General features: G+C 35.5%; 1 protein-coding gene across 7 annotated transcripts in view; it reads left to right on the forward strand.

Moving 5' to 3' along the window:
- Positions 1–5170: 5170 nt before the first annotated feature.
- LOC117423577 (forkhead box protein N3-like) overlaps positions 5171–12625 on the forward strand; it is a 73895-nt gene continuing 66440 nt past the window's right edge. The window contains exons 1-2 of one of the 7 annotated variants that reach the window (XM_034039651.3): positions 5171–5524; positions 6199–6266. The gene's annotated coding sequence lies outside the window, so the exon portion shown is untranslated. Of the gene's footprint in view, positions 5525–6198; positions 6267–8827; positions 8989–10740; positions 10846–11652; positions 11674–12625 lie in introns of those variants that run through there. The other 6 variants (XM_058991715.1, XM_058991714.1, XM_058991716.1 and 3 more) reach the window with 6 other exon arrangements.

Here is a 12625-nt window from a genome sequence, read left to right on the forward strand (position 1 = left end):
TCCATGCGTGCCCCAGCTACAGAAAGTGTCCTTCCCCACTTTTGAAACCAAAGTTATGCCACTACTGTCTGCACCACACTCAAGTTAAGTGACGTTCACAGTACTCTGTGCCGGCTGAAACTGCCTGACCCTTTATGGAAATTAGCAAGGAAACTTCTAAGCATGAAATATCATTAATCAAGGATGACAGATACAAATGAGGAGCCTTGCTCTCTGCTCTACCTACTTGCAGATACAAAGTGCAGAGTTACACAGGAAAGAAGGGAAACCTAGTGTTCTGTGGGTGCAGAAAGCCTTCATTTCTGCAAATACACTAGATTCAATTTAGGTCTCCCTGTAAAATAAAGTACAAAGTGCTCCAATAAAATATCAATTTGAATGTGTGACAGTTAAATTAACCTTGTATTGATGCTGTAGATACAGTGACTGAATCCTGGTGTGATTAATATAACACCATCAGATTTGCATTTTACTACTCATTTTGACCAATCAATTTAGTGTACCAAAACTGCACAGGTGTCATAATCTCAGAAAAGAACATTAGTGTCAATGTTTGCATTGTTTTGAATATCAATACTGCCCTGAGATAAGATGGAGATGTAGTGAGATTCAAGACATTTAACCACTGGAAGAGAGGAGCGAGAGCTAATGAGAAGGCACGGGGCACAGAACACCCTACAGTCATTCAAGCCCTTGCTTCCAATATGTTTTGTGGAACATGGGGATTAACCTAAACAAAAAAATGTAAGCGGTACTATAAGTTATTTACACTAGTCAAAAGGTTCCAGTATCATTCGTATATAGCACAGGTTGTATTAAACCAATTCTCCAGGAAGGTGAAGAAACTTCAATATCTATAACTTTATGCATAATCTAATATTAATTTTGTATAAACTAATTTGTTACTTTAAAGCCTTACTCTATCATCCATTTTACTCTTCAGTCACACTTCATAGCTTTCAATCTTTTTTTAATTATAGTCCATGACCAGTACATTTTCTGGCACTGAACATAAGGCAAGAGGTAGTGGGGTTTAGTTAAACGCACATTAACGAGCAGAGAGAGATGATGTATAAAATGTTGGCTAGTATTGTTTACATTGGACTTCATGTAGGAGAAAAGAAAGAAACTAAGGACAGGAGGCCTACTTGGGAAAATGTAGCACATAAATAAATTATTGGGGCATTTCATGCATACAGTAGCATATGGGAAACAATAAATACCCACGTGCACTTCAGGGTCCTATGGCATGCATTTCTTTTTGTATTGTATACCTATGGTGGAGGTCTGGAGTGGCGTCTACTACTGAATAAATAATAAATTGCAATTTTCCCATCACCTACTATAAAAGCCTCACTTTAGATTCCCAGTAAGTCATGAGAATTCAGGGTACTCTTTACATTATTCTTTCAGTTACCTGACACCACAGACCAGTACTGAACTGACAAATTATGAAAGGGAATTGTACATTGAAGAATCTTGCTGTGCAATTCATGCCTGTTATTCCCTGTAGTAAGTTTTTGTAGTTTTTTTGAAAATACACCCGTTGACTTGAGTGCCTTATTCACAAGCCTGCTGTCATTGAAGAATTCAAACTGTTATAAAATGTGAGGCAGTGTAAGAAATATATCGATTTTGGGAGGCTGAGCCTATTACACATGATTTATAGATATTTTTTCTCATCCGCTTTCTCTTAAGCCAAGTTTAGCCACACAAGATCCCTAACATTATTGAAAAGAATGCAGAGGCACAGGTTCTGATTTACTAAGATGTGAGCCCTGGCACAAAGCAAGTACAAGTCAGAGCTGAAGCTATTTTCCATGCTTTGACCTCCCAGCTGTGGCTCTCACAGTTCTCTTTCCAATAATGATTTGCTCTAAAATGTAAAAAAAAAAAAAAAATACATGTATTTCAAATCGATACCTATTAAAATACTGAACTACTAAAACATTTGGTTTTACTGTCAGCTTTCTGGTGCCTGTTGATTAATCAGGCCTACAGAGTTGTTTTATTTTCCCTAAAACCACCAGAATCATTCAGTTAACCATGTCCCCGCTGGTCTGGTCCATTTATTAAATTGAAACTAAACCTGCTCCTAAAGTATATAAACATATAATTATATGTATTAAATTAATTTACTGTAATAGCCCTTCAGAACCCTACCCCAATTTTTAAAATGTTCACCAAATTTAAAGGTCATCATTTGGGACTACAGTTATGATTAAAATTCTGTCAGTTAAACATAAAAGCGATGATTTATTTCTGATTTTGGGTGCTAGAAGGTCAACCGTTTCAAGGTTATTAGACCACAACATATGTGCAATTAAAAATAATTGAATCATCAGATTTTCTGATGTGATTAACATAGAAAGTGTTAAAGGTTTGAATACTGTTTATATGTAAGGTCACTCTCTGGAATACATGTTTGTGGTTTCTGCTAAATTCTGTCCTTAAAAGTATATCTGATCCATTATACTATAGTTACTACTGCTTTTTCTATCTGTGGAGGTGGTGTACTTTTACAGTACATTAATGTTTTCACAACATGGAATATCTCGCAGCAGTAAATTATTTAAACCAAATTCCCATAAGATAGGATTTGCTAATAGATTAATCTGCCCCTTCTCCTGTTGCTCTGGGTTGCTTTGTGATTTTGTTTTTTTTTATTTTTTTTTTACAGCCAAAGGCTCACTCAGCAAACGTTAATTAAAAGCACATACAGATTAGAAAGTGTTGAAATCCATAATGCAGGGTGCTCAGCTCAATTAGCCACAGTAAATAATGTTATCAACAATTAAAGGTATAGTTATACGCTGTTTCCGTTTGGATTGGTTGCTACAGTATTAAAAGGTAACTCAGCCCAGGGTCTATGACCTTGAAGTATCATTCATTAATAGTGAAGCAATTTCCCTATTTCTAGCCCAGAGTGCATTTTCCCATCCATTAATACTGATTAATGGTTAGTTGTTACTTACTTTAACAAAACAGAAATACTAGTGAGTACTACCCTATCCACACTACCTAAATAATGCATGCTCAACATGCATTGAAACCATGTGATTGTCATTTACTTCCTGAGTTTCCTTAGACATTTTTACAGACGTACATATAAAGAGACCTACTAGACAGTACATGCACTGATGAATGTTTGATTTTCACAACCTTGAGCCCGGTAGTTAGATCTGTCACCATTAAGATCAATTGTTAAGACTGTATGGTATTTAAAAATGTCTAATACTGCTCAATAAACTTAAACGTATTAATCCAGTATGCTGGTTTGTGGAGCTTGGGAAGGGGAAATGTGTTGCACTTCATTATATTGGAGCCATTACACACTGGTCTTCCTAATAGGATGGTCAATGCTGATGATTGAGCTGAAGCTGATAAGTACAGGAGTGCACATTGAAGCAACCCTCCTTCATTAACTTTGAGGGAATAATACTGTGTGACAATTGAAGAAGACTAATAGCTAAGCCATAAACGAATTGTAAAATGGTTAAACATACATGTATTATATATTCAAATGCATGCCAACTGGGTTACCGTTCCAATACATATCCTCTGGTCATTTTTACTTGTTAGCTGATTGTAAATCCCAACACCTTCTGAAATCCAGTGTTAGGTATAATCAGATAAGCTTAAATGGTTTTTAAATTTCAAATTCCTGTGTTGATATAGTGTATACTATCTTATGTGTAGTGTTAGGGTTTGATTATTTTCAACCAAACTCACTGGAACCAAAAATAAAAAATCCAATTTAATAGTCAGCATAATGCATAGTTTCAACTAATTACCAAATATTACCTTGTTATTGGAATATGTTTTTGAAATATCTGTTTCTTGTTTTCAGCATGTAAACCTCCTCTATCTTCTCACAGCACTGACAACTAAGTCTATTTTCATTAATATATTCTCCATGACATACCAAAAACATACTATATTTGTTGGGATGTATTCTACTTTCTGGATCATTTTTTTTTTCTTTCAGTGATAACCTCTTTCTTTTGTTCTTGTTTTACTGACATTGATGTGTTGATTCATGTAGTCATATGGAAAGGTGGCTGGTACAGTATTGCAAAGTGAAGCCTTTTATAAATCCTTTGTGAGTAACACCAGTCCTGGGTTCTTAATGCTTCAAGTCAAGTCACTGTCAAGTACTTCAATGCTGTCGTGGAGGAACACTATGAAATATGTTTAACCCTTGGTTGACTGCAGTACATTGAGTAGCAAATATCCAGTTTGTCTGATAGAGGTGTAAAGATTATTCTATTTTCTCCTCAAGATCTTTAGGCCTACTGAATTTGATTGACGGCAACTGAGATTTCTTATGGCCACCAGATGGCACTGTATTCTATGCAGAAATAACATCAACTTGGCACTTATATCCTGCAGGGGGAAAAAAAGTACTCAAATCATAATTTAAAAAAATCATAACATTGAAAGCAGCAATCAAGATATGAATAACTGTCTGCGTACAGTGCATCTGTTTACTGGTTAAAACCGGCTGTAAGTCTGAATAAAGGCAAGAAGGACTTCCAGAAGCTAGGGGAAGATGCCTATTCACCCTTAGTATTTTCATTTGTACGCAAGATGTAGCCAAGGACATTCAAAACCTTATTAATAAAAAGCAAAACCTTACTGTGGGAGTTTCAAATCATGTGTAATATTCAGATCTTAAAACCTGAATCATACCTAAAACATTTTACCCATGGGACTCAGTTAAGACAACAAGCAAGTTTAGTGCACTCGATACCTTCCCCAGAAATGATGGGCAGCTTTGGAATACAACTGTAATATTTTAGAATGTCTCTTTTTGCTTTATAGTTGGTCTCATAGGCAACAGTGAGTCATCCTCCTTGCCTGCCAGTGTGTGCAGGCTGAAAATCTGCACCTCCTTGCACCTAGCAAATGGAAGTTATCAACATCACAATACAAATTGTGAAAACAAAAATGCATTGAGTTTTTAATAATTATACAGGCGTATGACATTTACATGGAGTTTAAGAGCAGAGTACCGTTAGTGTTAAAGCTACCATAACTTTGTATAGGCATGTAGGTAAGCCGCCAAAATGACCACAATGTCATAGTCGGCCAAGCTCCTCTGTGATTGGACGCTAACTAGAACGTCACAGGGTGCTGTTCGTCTCCTTTGCTAGTCCTCCCCCCACTGCATGAAAAATACAAGGGTTACAGATTACAAAACAGTACTCACAAAACGTTATCAACCTTGAACAAGCCTGTCTGAAATCATCACAACATCTCTGTCACCAATGTAATCCCAAGCGTGCAGTCTATTATATTATGTTTGAATAAATGTTTTCTCTCCTGAAGTGGGACAGAGAGAGGGAGGGAGGGGGAGAGTGGAGCGAGTATGGTTGCTATAGAGACGGATCCGGTGGCGTTGTTGAACCATTTTACACAGATCCCAGGGGGCTGAAGCTCCCTGTAAGTTTTCAACATTTTCAATCTAATTATACCACACTGCCGCACGCATTATCACTGTCATGACATGGGTTAAAAGGTGGTGAGTATTTTAAAAGACTGCGCTATTTATATAGTCGAATGGTTTATTTTATTTTGTCATTAAACATGGCCTTGAGAAATATTATTAATTAGTTAACCACTTCTGCAACCTCTCTGTATGTAGCGGATATCTGTGGTTAGAACAAAGTTACAAAGGAAGCATGCAAATGAAATGTATATGGCACATTTAGGCTATCGTATGTTATCTATACGGTACAGTACTAACACGTTTTATTTTACGATACAACGCCACTTTTCTATCAAAAAAAATATATAAAGAATACTGTTTAGTTGAGCGGCTGTTTTTTCCTTTTTCAGACGTGCTTAGCCCTGTGGCTTTTCAGACAAATGCAGTTGCTTTAGTTGTCAATATGCATTGCAAGTTGTTGGGGCTAGTAGTTTTGCTTGTAATGTTTTCGGAAATATTCTAGAGATATAACCCATAAAGTACAATACTTTTTTATTAGATTACTACTGCCATTGAACAGCGGAGCACTGCTGTAACTAAGTAAGATTTGATCTTTACCTAGCGCGCTACCTAACAAGTAAAATATATCTTAGTAGTGGGGATGCTTTAAATGCTGCAAATACATTGAAAGAATGTGGTATAGTCTAATATACCATAAGCAGTATATTAATTTTGTTTTTTTTGTATTGTTTTGTATTGTGCAACAGCTGAAGTCCATATTTTTAATGAGAAATATAATCGCTGCCACGTCTGCCATGACATAAGCTAATTGGGGGTAAGTATAAAAAATGTTTTGGTGTAAACATTTTCTGCTGCTCTCAAGTCCAATCCCTGGGCAGCATTGTGCCAAGAAATAGCTTTGGCCAGACTTTCTATTTTGAGTACAAATTTATTTGGTTTCCAGTAAAAGAAAGAGAGAGAGTGGGTGTTTTTTTAGTGGAAATAAAATTACATTTAAGATGTCACAGAAAAACTAAAAAATACATTAGAATTTGCACTGGGGTATTCCACTGTGACTTCCGTCTTTCAGGGTGTCCACTAATGGATTGGAAGTCTACTCTCAATGGAGAAACGAGATGCATCACATTTGTCCCCCTAATCCCAACAATCTGTGCATTTAAAGAAAAATGATCTGGAGGTGCTACTTTTGATATGTTAGGATTAGTTAGTAACAACCAAAACCTTTTTTTCCTTAAGGATTGTCACCAGTCATTTAAAAATTGCTAACACACAAAAAAATTGTAACAGTCTGTTTTACCTTTATGCACACAGTTTTTGTTTCAAAGATAAATAAAAACATAAAAAAAAACACATTTATACTTCTATCAACTATTCCTTGGATTTTATGTCAACAAAAGGATGTGTGAAATAACCTTTGGGTGTAGAAAGTAAATATTTTATGGTAAAAAAAAAATAGAGGTCCAGAAAAGTGTGTATTTATCAGTTTGCTGCAAAGAACCCAGGAGGTACAGCTAATTCCTAAGAACGAAAATTATATATCATATTTACCAAGTGGCTGGGAATGTGACGGGTACTAAGGGACCTGTCTTCCTTTGATACTAGATAGATACTGTGATCTTACAATGTAATAGAGCGAGTTTACACTTACCAATCAAAACATTCATCTTAATATTGTTGTAGATAGAAATGCCGTTGCCAGGTTTGTTAAATATTTGCTATTGCCTGTGTCTTTGACAACAAATTATTTAGTGAATAACTTTTATCGACTAGTCTAGGACCGAGCACCTCCAATAACTGTCCCTATTGGAACACATTCTGTAGCTGTTCACAGTTTAAAAAAAAAAAAAGAAGTGCCCTTCGGTCATGTGTGTGTCTACCTGTGCGAGTCTAGTATGCTCCCCGTGGTGAATTCTTCTATAACACTTATGTTGTCAGTGTTGTCCTGCATGTAGGAAATCACGAGGATCTCATTGACTGGTGATATCAGATTTGAAAGACCTTTACCAACCACCTATTTTCTCAGAGCTTCAAGTGACATAGCGAAGGGCTTCATTGACGGAAAACAGACAAAGTACTCACAGGTTGGTCACAAAGGGACTTTAGCTTACGTAGGATCTACCTGTTAAAAAATGTAGTATTTCTTAGATCCTATTATTTCTTGGATTTATATATCAACTGACAGCTATTTAAATTTAGGTTTTACACCTTGGTATCTCTTTTGTGACATTCTGTTTGAAATCATACACAATACACTGTCTGTTAACGTCCAATACACAGTGTTTGAAAATTCAATATGAATATGAAAAAGCATGATATTTTAGTGGCCTGACTTGCAAATGGTGGTGAGGTATACAGTTTCAACAATATTTGACAATAATGCTTCAATGATATTTACAGTTGCTACACCCTTTGAAATGATTATGCATTCCTAAAAGGTTCAAGAAACTTGTACTGTAATATACTAACGTCTACTAAAGTTAAAGATTTCAAGATGTGAGAAACCATAAAGGAGCAACAGAAATGTAGACGGATCAAAATGATTATTATTTGAACTGCATTGAAATTGCACAGATTCTTCTTTTCAATACAGTGATATCTTGGTAGAAAACATTTGTCTTCACAGTTCCTACTTCTGAAATGCAAATCTGTCTGTCAGTAAGATAATACTGCTACATTGAAACACCCACAACATATCCACAGACAAATAATTGTTAAATGATCTGACTGAGTCAATTAAACTAGAAAGAGTGGCTCATCTATTAAACAACAATACAAATGAGTTTCGTTTGAAATGGAACCCAGTGATTGACTTGTTGAAGGATTGAGAAATGCTGTTCTGTGAGATAATTACTCCTTCCCTCCTGAGGGATCGGGTTCCTTTTTCTGCTTTTAAGGGACGATTGTGAAGGTCATGTTTTTAATTCTTTTTTTCAAAGCTACTTATTTCTTAAAGGTGTTGGATTTAACATTCATCATTGTGTTATATCCTTTTATGACTGTTATATATTGTTTAACTTAACCATAAACTAAAATGTTTGTAATGCTGTATGTAAACATGTGTACTTTTCTATAGCTTATATTGTATATGCATTCTAAATCACAATTAGGGTCCAGAGGTTTTCAGTAAAATGTAAGTACATCTAAGCTAAAAAAATAAATAAAAATATTCAAGATAGAAACTACAGTGTTTTGATGTGGCTATCGACACATAACACAACTTCTTTTTGACATACAGTAATGCCTGTTGATATTCTCTGAGGGAAAGAACGGAAGAATTGAAGACATTATTTTAACTAACATTAGAGAAACTAGGACCCAGCAGAAACTGTCTTTCTGTGTGCCTCCCTCAATTCCAGAGCACAGCAAAAGCTCAGTCAGAGTGGAGACAGAGCTAAATATATGTTGTATCTACTGTGGTCACAGACAGAAATATTGAATAAAACCAGAATGGAAGGATTAACCAGTGGGATTTAAAATTGGAGCTAAAACAGAAACTCATGCAAAGGAGGCTATCTGAAGAAGATCAGGATTAAAAGGTTACTGCTGTATATGATTGTTGATTCCTGGTTTCTAATTTGGCTCTACTGGAGTCATCGCTGAACACAGGGTGGTTATGAATGCTCTTCCAAATAAATTACATGCAGGACATGTATGGCTTTGTATTTTTTTTTTTTTTTAAACAGATTTTCGGAAGGGGTGGCTTCTTGATTAGAAAATTGTGAGGAACCTGTTCAATTTGATATAGGTTTATATGGATTTTTTTTTTTTTTATCACAAAAAAAATAAAATTTAAGTTTTGCACTTAACTTTTTCCTCAAAAGAATTCCAAAAGTGATTTTTAATTCAATGTTGATGCTGATCTGTGGCTTTGGCTTTATGTATTGGTAAAAGTTTAAAATGCAGTAGTATAGAAGTACATGTGAGTATGCTGTGGGTTGTAAACAGATCAGAATGTGTGAATGTAATAGTAGTTCTATTCATAATGAACCATTTGGCCCTTGCTCTAGTGGAACTGGAGCTGTGAAATAAAAATGTTAATGTTTATATTGAAGATAGCCATGTGCTTTTCTACTGGATTAGGTGGAGAATGCAGGAAATAAAGGGTCATTCGTTTTATCACAAGGAGAAAATAGTACTGTGAGCCACAGTTAAGGAAATTGAATTGTTTTTTGTTTGGATAATTCAAGTGGGAATTTAGTAGGCGGTGTGGAATCCTGTGTTGTTAATCAGGAGCAGTTATCAGATAATGTACATTTTCGATCCTTCACAGTAACTGCAGGGTTTGCTTCTGTGCAGCGTTTGGTAACAGTTGTGTGGATTGTTACCATTTTAGCTATACATCTAATCCTACAGGAATGAGCCCCTTCTGAACCCCTGTAGAGACTGTCAGACATGAACTCTCTCTATTGTATTAAAACAAAGCTGTTTTTTCATTGTAGAATTATTTTAAATGGACTCACAAAAGCCTGATGAATATGATATAAGCTGTAAATAAAATGATGTTAATGTGATTCTGCTTTCAAAATAAAAATGAAGTGATAGCACATTTAAATAACGCTTTTGATATACAACTGATAGAAAGTTTTATGTCCGTTAAAGCAGATAGGTATGATATTGTGGTTATCAAAGGTGTTACGGTATAATATTTGTTGTATAGGTAACGTTCCATTCCCCATATTTATGCCTTTGATTCAATCTGCTCACATAGCCAGCTGCATTGTTGCCGTTCAAGGCAATTGTTTTGCCATCTCTTTGCGTCTTGATTTTATTTCATTGCTAAGGTTTACCAAGCTGGTGCTTTTTGATCTCCGTGATACTGTTGTACATTATTATGTTGAATGATTATCTAATACTGTAGTTGTGTGTTTGATTCCCCTTGCTTTAGAAAGACGTATTTCTTGTGTAGTTCATACTTTTTTTTTTATCTGTTCCAATGTTTTGACTGCTCTTAAAACAAAACAAAATACAGTGCCATAACAAATGCCTTATGTATGGTTGTTACAGTTCCAATGTCTGATATTATACTCAAGCAACATTCAAGTGGGATTTTGTATATCCCTCTTTTGTTGTAGTCAGTGTTTCATTTTCTTTCTCACAGTAAGTTTCTTATGGGCCTCAGTTTTCAAGTGCCCCCTCATGTGGATGAGAAGTGCAGCATGAGTTTTATACGCCTATAAAAACAGGTGCCCTGATTGGTTGCTGTGTAGAAGCACAGGAAGTTCAGGGTTTCTAATAACCACACAGAGACACAGTTACCATAGAGACAAAGATAAACCCCCCTTTCTGAAAAAAAACGTCTGCATGTCATCACAGATGCCTGCAGAAAGCGTTGGCTCCTGCCAGTTTTCCCATTAGCATCTGCTGAAACATTAGAACGCAGCTGTCTCATGAAGGTCAGTTTTTTTAAATGTATTCTCTACTAGCAGTTAGTTTTGTAATAATTCAAAACAGTTTGAATAAATCATATTCAGATCAGCATTTTTTTCAGGGACTGTGCTTAGGGCATAACTTTATGTGCTCTCTGCAAACCTGCAATGCCCCACTACCATAGGGTTTTTTTTTTGTTTTTTTTACACAAGTAGAAATGGACAGATCGTCGAGTCAGTTTAGTTTGTCAGATTGCTATTTATACCTCCCTAATATATAATGTTCTATCTTACAGCATTGCTAAGGGTGATCAGAATATTTAATGAGTGAGGGATTTTACTGTGTATCTATCTGTATGCTGATGTCAAGACTGACGAAAGGTTTGGAGATCCAGCCTTTGCATGAGTGAAAACTAACCGATAAGGCATTTTTTAAAAATTGATTTTAGGAGTATTAGGAAGCTTGAAATGCACTTTATGCCCAATAACATTTGAAGGTCTTACTCAGTTGTGTTTACCAAAGCAGCTGAAATATGAATTCAGAACATTAAGTAATCCATACAAATAGTTTTCACCGATTACAGTGAGTGGTACTGTATTTTTACAGTGTTTAATCTGGTTTGTTTGTCCAGTGTATACCAAGTGAAACTGAGACTGTATTAAGTATAGCAGTGTTTTGAGTAAAGGATATCCTGTTGACAGGAGTGTTCTGTTATCTGAGGAAAGGTCCGTTAGCAGGAAATGTGTCAGCCAGCTTGTTTTCTGTAAACTAAAAGGAAGTGTAGTGGATTAGTTGGTTTGACTACAGTACGCGGATAACTATGGACAGCAGATTTCGTAACTTTTACAGACTCTGTAAGTGTCACAGAAAGTGTTTTCCGCAGTTTATTGTAAATTATTTATATATCCAGGGATGTATGATATGTGTACATTACACATTAATGTGTATTTGGACTCAATTGCTATTTAAACATACACGTTTGTAAAGGTTAAATGTTTATAATGTACCATTATCTATTTTAGCACAGCTCCAGTACCTTTTTTTTTTTTTTTTTTTTTTACTCTCATGTTGATGTGGCCCTAGATTAGTGTCTAACATGAGAACTGAAGAGGCGTGTGTGATTAAGATTCAGTAAAAAGTGTTACAACTTGGTAGAAAATAAGCTTGTAATTTTGTAACCAGCTGCAGGTATGGAAGTAAACATTTTACAGCAACAGAGATGTAAAATGGAGAATGAAAAGGTGCCAGGCATGCATGTGTATTTTCCTAAACGCAGTAATTAAAAGTTACATGAGAAAATATAGATCAACAGTGCATTTCCAATTCATTCTAAATTGAATTGTATGTTTTAAGTACTAGCACTGGAAATATCATGGCATTTTTATTCAAGAAATCAGTTTCTGTTGAATGGCTAAATGATTGCAGTGCCTAGCTGGACATTTGAAAAATGTCTAGCAAGAGCAAAGTTTTGCAAATGCTGTCTAACAACGTAGCAGCTGCATGAGACCTCTGACGTAGAAAAAATGATTTCTAGTAAGTGAAATATGTTGTAGCTTTTCTTATTTTATTTTAGGCAAGGCTGCACTTTGGGTTCTACAGGTGAATGTGATACTTGAGAATGTATATATCATGGCAGATGCTATTGTTCTTGTTTTTTCACATGACGAGGGCATTTAGTTCCCATCAGTCAGAATTGTGAACATTCACAAGCTAAAGGTTTGTGTTGATTTCTCACAGCAATGCTATAATCCTTCTGGCTATTCATGAGTGACCATAAGGTTTGTAAAACTTCTATAGTCTGCTTGA

This window comes from Acipenser ruthenus, chromosome 18 (genome assembly GCF_902713425.1).
Source record: "Acipenser ruthenus chromosome 18, fAciRut3.2 maternal haplotype, whole genome shotgun sequence".
NCBI classification, from domain to species: Eukaryota; Metazoa; Chordata; class Actinopteri; order Acipenseriformes; family Acipenseridae; genus Acipenser; species Acipenser ruthenus.